This window comes from Mixophyes fleayi, chromosome 9, assembly GCF_038048845.1.
Source record: "Mixophyes fleayi isolate aMixFle1 chromosome 9, aMixFle1.hap1, whole genome shotgun sequence".
NCBI lineage: Eukaryota > Metazoa > Chordata > Amphibia > Anura > Limnodynastidae > Mixophyes > Mixophyes fleayi.
In genome coordinates this window covers 60,843,857-60,852,223 of record NC_134410.1, presented here as the reverse complement: position 1 = coordinate 60,852,223, position 8,367 = coordinate 60,843,857, and the positions used below count along the sequence as shown (strand labels likewise).

The 8,367-nt window shown below is 40.2% G+C and overlaps 1 long non-coding RNA gene across 2 annotated transcripts in view; it reads left to right on the top strand.

Annotated features, from left to right (window-relative positions):
* The first annotated feature begins 407 nt into the window (after positions 1-407).
* The window catches only part of LOC142101607 (uncharacterized), a 103,278-nt gene continuing 95,318 nt past the window's right edge, over positions 408-8,367 (top strand). For both annotated transcript variants that reach the window (XR_012679072.1, XR_012679071.1), the window contains exon 1: positions 408-466. This is a non-coding gene — a long non-coding RNA (uncharacterized LOC142101607). The remainder of the gene's footprint in view (positions 467-8,367) is intronic.

Sequence of the window (8,367 nt, the reverse complement as noted above, 5' to 3'; positions counted from 1 at the left end):
AGTGACAACTTTGCCACCTTGGTGGTCCCAGTATAATATACTAGGGTCCCTAAGAGATTAAAACAGACATATTTGAAAATAAAGATTAATCAGATAAAACAATCATTCATTCTACACACCCAACACTAATTCACTACTTTATTATAAAATAATCCATTGGGAAATTCTTTTTTTTTGTAATCCAATGGGAATTTACTCCATTGTAATCCAATGGAGATTCTTATTTATAATTATATGCTTGTAGCACTGCTGGCTATAATCATCTGCAGCAGAATATCTGTGACTTGGAGTGATTGGGAGTCCCATTAGCATCTCAGCCAATCACAAGCGTTTTTCATGCTAGCCGCTTGTGATTGAAACAGTCAAACATTGGTTTTCATGGTGTTTTTTCTTCCAATGGATTATTGAAGAGTTTCCATTTGGATTATAATAAAGAGAGATGTGAAGTGGTCAACAAATGTTTTCGGTGAGTATTTGTATTCAATGAATTTATTTTAAAAAATGGCTGTTGTTTTGTTTTTTATTGTCTTGGGGGCCCATGTCCATTGTACAGGAACTACAGTAATTGAGAAACTTTATTATTATTATTATTATGCTTTTTTTTTTATAAAGCACCAACATATTACATAGCACTGTACATTAAGGGAATCATTATGCAAATAAATAACATATAATATAATGAGAGAAGGTAAAGATGGTCCTGCCCAAATGAGCTTACAAAATAAGAGGTGTGGGGAATTGATACATAAGGTAGTGAAGGGAAGAGTCTGTGGGGCTACTGTAAGACAGTGGAAGGTGGAGACATGAATGATGAACCACTCAATGTAGAAATGTCACAGCAGTCAACAAGATTTAGATCAACAAGCACCAGAATTACCTTCCAGTCACTGGCTGCCAGCATGTGCTGGAACATGTAGTTACACAATAGCTTGTTATAGCTTCTGTAACATATCTGGGGATTTAGCGGCAATGAAACGCTGTGCCCCCCACTATTCCGAGTTGTATTAAAAGTTGAGTCCAACTTTTCTGTTCATCCAGCACTGTTATTTTTGCACAATCTCTGGAGGATACACCCTTTTATTGAATTGGGTGATTATTTGGACACAATAAGCAGAGTTTTGGGGGCGTAACAGCACACTTGTCACGGTAACAGTAAGAAAACAATGAATTCTGTTACCTTACTACAGTGGATGGATTCCGATGGTTGGAAGCTGGCTAGAAAGTGATTCAAGAAGCTACTGAGACAGTGGTTCCAGTAGAGTAATTTCCAATATAGCAGATCAGTCAGAGACTTCAGGGATTTAAGCTGTAGCAAGTCCTATTGTCTAGAGCCAGGTCGGTGCATGGTATACCAATGTCGGTAAGTTTAGGTTCCAAGAGGTTAAACAATAGTGAGTCCAATTGTGCAGAGTTAGGTCAGTAATGGTTTAGCAAAGCTAGTAAGTGAATTTTCAGGGTAAAACTGTAGCAAGTCCGATAATTCAGAACCAGGTCAGTATACGGTGTAGCAATGTCAGTAAACAAGGTTCCAAGTGGTTAAACAATAGCTAGTCCAAGAAGTCCAAAAGCAAGGTCAAAACACAAGTAAATATCAGATACAGAGGCTGGATATTAACACAATTACCTAGCAATGCCTACATGACAGGGTCCCCTTTATATTACCTCTAGGTGCTTCTTGATGACCTGAACAGGAAACTTTCAGAATGAATGAAAATAAAGGGGAAGTTCTGCACATTCTCAAAACCGTTGTCAATTGTTGCTAGGCAATGCAGGAAGCTGGACCTGACTTCTGATACAGGAGAGCCTGGGTAACACAGACGAAGGCTGAAGATGTTTTAGTGGTGGTATATGAGCAGCATGCCCAGGGAATTCCACTTCTCATGCCAAATTCAATTAGCCCCATAGAGAGTTATAATTTCTGACTGTAACCTAATAATCTCATTGGACAAATATGAAAGTTACAGATTAAACAGTCTCCAGAATGTTGCAAGATATATTTAAGTTATATTTGAAATCAATCTAATCGGGTTGATTTTTTTTTTTAACTGAGTTTATGGCTGACATTAGAATGTTCCTTGCTGAATGTGTCTCATATCGTGTCTGTGTTAAAACAAGACTTTTGGTTGCGGGACAAAATTTGTAAACAACACTAAAAGGGCGGAAATTGTATATTTAGGAAAATGTCCCTGGTGTAACGGGTGCCTGCAGATCTTCACCCTCACTAAACTACACGCCCTTAGAGGTGCCTGTAATCAGACCTTGGCCTATATTTACAATAGGGCACAATTTGTAATTTACAGACAGAAATGTAAATAACATTGACACAAGAAATTCAGACTTGTTAGTCTCATTAAAGCTGGGTACACACTACAGAATTTTCCACCAACTTTTTATGCCGATCGATTTTACATGCTATCGATGGTCCGATCGCTCGGTCCATGGACTGCATACACACTAGTCTTGTTTTAGATGATAAAGGGAAGAGCGAACGTCCCTTTAGCGACTTTTTACAGCCATGTTGTCGTGAGCAATAATTTTAATTTCGTACACACTGAAGCATCATTTGCGGGGCATGTAACAATATACCAAAGACATTAGCCTAAAGGGGCAGAGCTTTCACTATAGTTAACACCTAAAGCTGCATAAAAAGAGAAGGCAACACTGTCTCTTCATTCATTCATATAAAATAGAAGTTTAGTAACATACATAAAATTTAGAAAACCATTTAAGTGGTAAAGTGCAATGCAATGATTATTCCCTAATAATAAAATCCCTTCGTATGACGCAAAGGGTAATAACACACGTGCTTTATACAAGTGTAATGGTCTGCAGCCAGACAGGTGTAATATACATCTTTACAAAACAAAAGCCTGTGATGTGCGGATACCGCACCATGTGGGACTGGGACAGACATAAAAAATTTACATACACATGCCGCCCAAGTCGAGGAAGTATCGGAGGATTGTCGTAGATCAGTCGGAAGTTTATACACACTACACAACGGAAACAATATTGGAACGAAAATATTTAATGGTACGACCAACCAAATGAGGCGACAATCGTCCATTTGGGCAGACTTTTGTCCATCGTGTCACTACACACACTGACCCGACTTTTGAATGAACGGTCTTATGTCGGCTGGTTGAGCCAATTATTGGACAAAAACCGTGTAGTGTGTACCTAGCTTAAGACAGATGAGCAGTGTTTTAGGTTATAAATTTAACTTGCCATTTCCACCCGCTCCCACATTCCTGCAAATAACTGCAAAGTATTTAGGCAATCCCCAAAATCTGAAGTAAAAGTGCACATTTGTATGCGCTAGGTGATCCAATAGGCTTGACTGTAAAAACCCAAAGGCGCATTGCATCTGGTTGTTTTGTAGTTAGTAAATAATTTTAAGTGTTCAGTTTTATTTAGCTTTAATCACTTTCCCTCCAATTAGTAAAACTGCAGGAGTCCCATACCTATGACCATAGTTTTGGTGACTACACCAACACCAGCTCCTGCAGCAGAGAAATCTGTATAGGCATAACAGTCTAGAGAAGCTTAAATACAAACAGTGCTGTTTGAGATTCCTAGATTGAAACTGATTGGACAAATTGCAGCTCTATATTTGCGCACAACTTTTAAAGTTCTGGATCTGACTGGCGCCCCTAAAGCTATTTTGGTTTACAACTGTGCATCATTCAGAATATTAAAGATCTGAAATTTTCAGTATGAGGACTCCTTTGTAGGGTTAATGATCTTAGAGGTTTCAGTTCATTTGCAGATATATTCTTTAGACTTTAGCCTTTGTACATTTATCTTGATACAACCTGAGATAAACATCTTTCTCTGTTTACTTTTAAACCTCTGTATAGAAACCTAGCAACATTAAGGGATATGTAATTTACCTTTGTTTAATAATAGATTTACATCATCACAGCCAATAGTTATCTGCTTTTTAAAACTGCTAATCTAGTGTTAAATAATGTTAGAGTTCTATTTACTCACTAAACATGGATTTTCAGTGTTTTGCTAGAATGATTTAAAGTGACACATTGTACTCTTTATATGGAACTTGGTAATAATACCTAAAAGTGAACCATTCCAAGTTTCACTATATCTTTATGACTGTTATTACACCACTTGAGGCCAATATGAAAAATAGTCATCCAAAGCTATACACTTAATGATATTTATGGCCCTGCACAACTTTCTTTGTTGAAACAGCATTGAACCACTGATGATTATACATGTTATCTTGTAAACATTTCTTTACTACTGTTTGTGTTTTTGTGAGTTTGTGTAAGCTATGCTTTGTAACGTGCAAATGTTGACTTTCCCTGCATCAAAAAATAGACTTTTTTTCAGATTGTAGCTTTTAAACAACTACACTGAGTGATTCCACAATGTGTTTCTATACCTAGTTAGGTAATGGCGCTAATGTCGAGTAAAAGATTTTCTTTTTGTTGCATGCAGTGCGTTGTTAAAAATACATTGTTGAGATTGCAATGTATTGATTGAGTTTTGTTGTAATGACAGAGAACAGTGTAATTTCTAACTGACAGTGTGTTGTTGTTAGGATATAAAATCTTTAAATAAAAAATGTACAAGATAAATGCAACAGGCAATGCTGCAGTACTGTTTGAATAGTCATGTAGAAAATGTAGTGCGCGGACAAGTACCATCATCACCATTTATATAGCACCACTAATTCTGCAACGCTGTACAAAGAACTCAAATCAGTACCTGCCCCATTGGGACTTACAGTCTAAATTCCCTAGCACACTTACACACACACACACACACACAGACACAAAGACTAGGGTCAATTTGATAGTAGCCACTTAACCTACCAGTATGTCTTTGGAGTGTGGGAGGAAACCGGAACACTTGGAGGAAACCCACGCAATATGCATTAATCTGGGCTACTACTAGTCACTGAGAGCATCCACAAAAATCGCCTAGTATAATCCAAGAAGAATAATTGTTCCTAAATTACAGACATGTCACTTTTCTTAATGCTTGCTAATTGTGGTCCCACATATGCAGTGCTTCATAAGGAGTACCTTAAAAACTGGAGAAGATCTATGTGGTGTTGGAGAAGAAATAAAACATCTGCTTTCCATCTGGGCTCATCTTTTCGCAGAGCAAGATAGCCACATTTGTGTAGAAGAGAATTTGAACTGCCACAAGGGATGAGTTGAGCAGAGTGAAGGTGTTCCTAGTGAAGTATGAAATAGGCACACGTGTGTACCTCATTGACCAGTGCAGAAATGAGATTTCATTTTGTGGAGCGAAAATATTGTAGTGAGATAACATCTCCAATCAGCCCCAGCGTGGTAGACTTCCTGTCACACGCCAGGTGTTCGGTTTCTATAACCAAAGCCTGGCACACTTACCTGCTCCCCGCTGACCGTCGCGCTCTGTCCGGCTGTCCGCCTTCTTTTTGGGTCTGTGCATGCACAGACTCGATCCTTTTATGCCTTCCGCTTCTCACCCATTGGCTGCTCAATTTTGGCTCCAAATTCAAAAGGCACTTACCCCTACAGCTCAGTGTCTGCTCTTCAAGCTACCTGCTAGGTACTGACATGGTTCCATTGCTCCTGCTGGTTGTTCTCCCTCCTCTGGATTGTAACCAGTTGTCCACAGAGTTAACAGTTCATCTATCCTGCTGCAAACCTGTTGTCCACAGAGCTGACACTTCATCGTATACTTCGCCACTATCCCAGTGGTAACCAGTTGTCTGCAGAGCTGACACTTCATCTCTCCTGCTGTAACCTATATCTGCAGAGCTGACACTCTCGTGTCATATCACCATCTACTTTTATAGTAGGTTTGTTGATCCTGACGGATTCACCGCTCTACATTCCCCTATAGATCTCACCTGATTCCTCCAGTAAGGGCCGCGACCTGCCGGGCAGATGCAGCTAACACCAAACCATCTTGCGGTGGTCCCTGGTGAATACCTTCTGCCCGTTAGACTCCGTGCCTTGCTGGAAGTAGTGCTAATTTAGGCAGATCCATGATAATTGGCTGGCTGGTAAAGGGGAATCCCATGAACCCATGAGTGGGGAATCCCAGAGAGGTGACCCTGACACTAGCCTAGGGCTATGGTCCACTTGTCTAGGGTTCGTAAACATGCCAAGGTGAGGGTCTGGACACCCTACAAGCTGTATCAATTAGTGAGCAATAGAGTACCACAGGGTGATGTACTCAGTAAATGTAATGGCTCAGAACCCTGCCGCACTCAGGGGCCGAGAGCCCTAGTAGTGGAGATATAATAGTGTGTCTCAGCCACACCACTAAGATGCTTTGGTGGAAATTGATGAAGTCCCCCACCTACTGCAAGAGAATGGAAGCTCTGGATGGTGGAGCCCTGCTATGCCTGCTGTGTCCAACGCCTCTGCCTGTACTTACATCAAGACCAAGGCATTTCCTTATGCATAGTGTGTGCTTCATAAATTATCCCCTCATTTGTTTTGTATTATACTTTTTTTTTTAAATACATTTTTCTATTGACTTAGCTATTTTTGAAATAGGGCACTTTTGGCACACCAAAGAAAAATGTATTTAGGACACACTTGAAAAATGATTTGTAGTGAATTCCAAAGAAGAAAGACAGAAGCTAGCAAGCACTGGTATTCTCAGGCTTTTAACTTATTATTAAGCTGTGCAAATATTGTTTCCCTATCACACCAACTGGCATAACCCATTTTTTGAGCTTCTGACATTTAGGGGGAAACTAAAAGTACATTGTCATGAAATAGGTATTGAAGCTTGCAGAACATTACTGTTTCAAAAGCAGTGTTTGGGCACAGCAAATGTACATATAATTTATACATTACTACACTAAAGGTGACTATAGAGCAATATGGTTTGGGTACGAAATGTCTATGAAAGTATTAATAGTCAGAATGTTAACACTGTTAAAGGTCAGCATTCAGAATGTCAATATTGTCATTAGGTCAACATTGTGAATACTGCCAGAAATACAGTAAATAAAATTAGAAAAAAAGGTTAAAAAGAAAATGCCCCCCCCCCCCTCCAAACAGCTTAACCAACCGTAGCACTGCTACCGAATTTGATTTAGATTTAATATTTTATGTCGATGTTGTGACTGTCAGCTTTACAATGTGTCAATATTCACAATGACGACATTTTAACCCTGTCGATCTAATGAACATGTCAACATTTTAAATGTGTTGACATTCTAAATGTTAACATTTTTATTGTCGATATTTCGACTACATCCCGAGCAATACACATGCTAACACTCAAATTATGCAATAGTTTAGATATTGACAGTTACCTACATTATGTAGTGAGCAGAGAGGCTTTGGAATGCCCCTCTGAGCTCTGTTTTCTCTGTACTGTAAAATTACCCCCCCCCTTTTGTCTTCACATGACTTAGCTTGTGTCACGAGTGCAGTAGTAGATGGCGCCTACTTGTCAGTATTAGTGCTACCTAGCGGAGTCTTACACGCTCTTGGTTTTTACCAAGGACCCTGGCAAAGTGGTATGGACTTTGCTGCAAAGGACGCGCAGGTCGTGGAACTCCATGTCAGTTACCAGTGAAGTAGTTGGTGTTGAATAGTCAGATGGTCTGAATTCAAGCCAGCCAGGATATGAGATACAGAAGTGTGATTCAAGAGAATGGTCAAACAGTCAGAGGTCAAGCCAGGAAAGAGAGTATAGAGCCATACATAAACCGAGAGCAAAGTCAGAAGTGGTTCCGGGTCAGGAACCAGAGGGAACACGAATGCTGGGAGCAGGATACAGGGAGGTCACAGATACAGGAACAGCACTGGAGTAATGGTTGACCAAATACTCTTGCACCCTAATAGTGTGAGAACCTTCTTTAAAAATGGGATACAGGGAGATGCTAATCTCCGGCGGCAGTGACATCATCACCCTCCGGCAGACATCAGGACTGTCATGCCTGGGAATTTGTCTGTACCTGGACTGGGTTGTGTCTCTGGAGCTGTACTGCTGGCTGCGTGAACAAAGCTGGGTGGCCTGATAACGTTCCTTCGCATGAGAGAAAAAGTGCAGGTGATGGTTACTGAGAGTTCAGGAGACTACTGAATATGAATGACACTGGATCCTGGCAAGAACTGAGGAGTAGCAATACGGGGTTCAGATTAAGCAGAGGGGTCCAGGTTGGAATCAGAGTGCTGGACCGGAAACAGAGTGTTGGAACCAGAATGGAATTGGACCAGAATGCTGGAACGGAAAGGGACCGGAATGGAGGCTGTACTGTCTGAGCAGGAATAAATGTGAAGACCACAGGTTGGTGTCTGAAGATTCAACATTGCACTGACAACAGGTAAGGGCTCCACGAAGTCCTTTTATACTAATTGTTACCTGATTGAAGACTGCAGT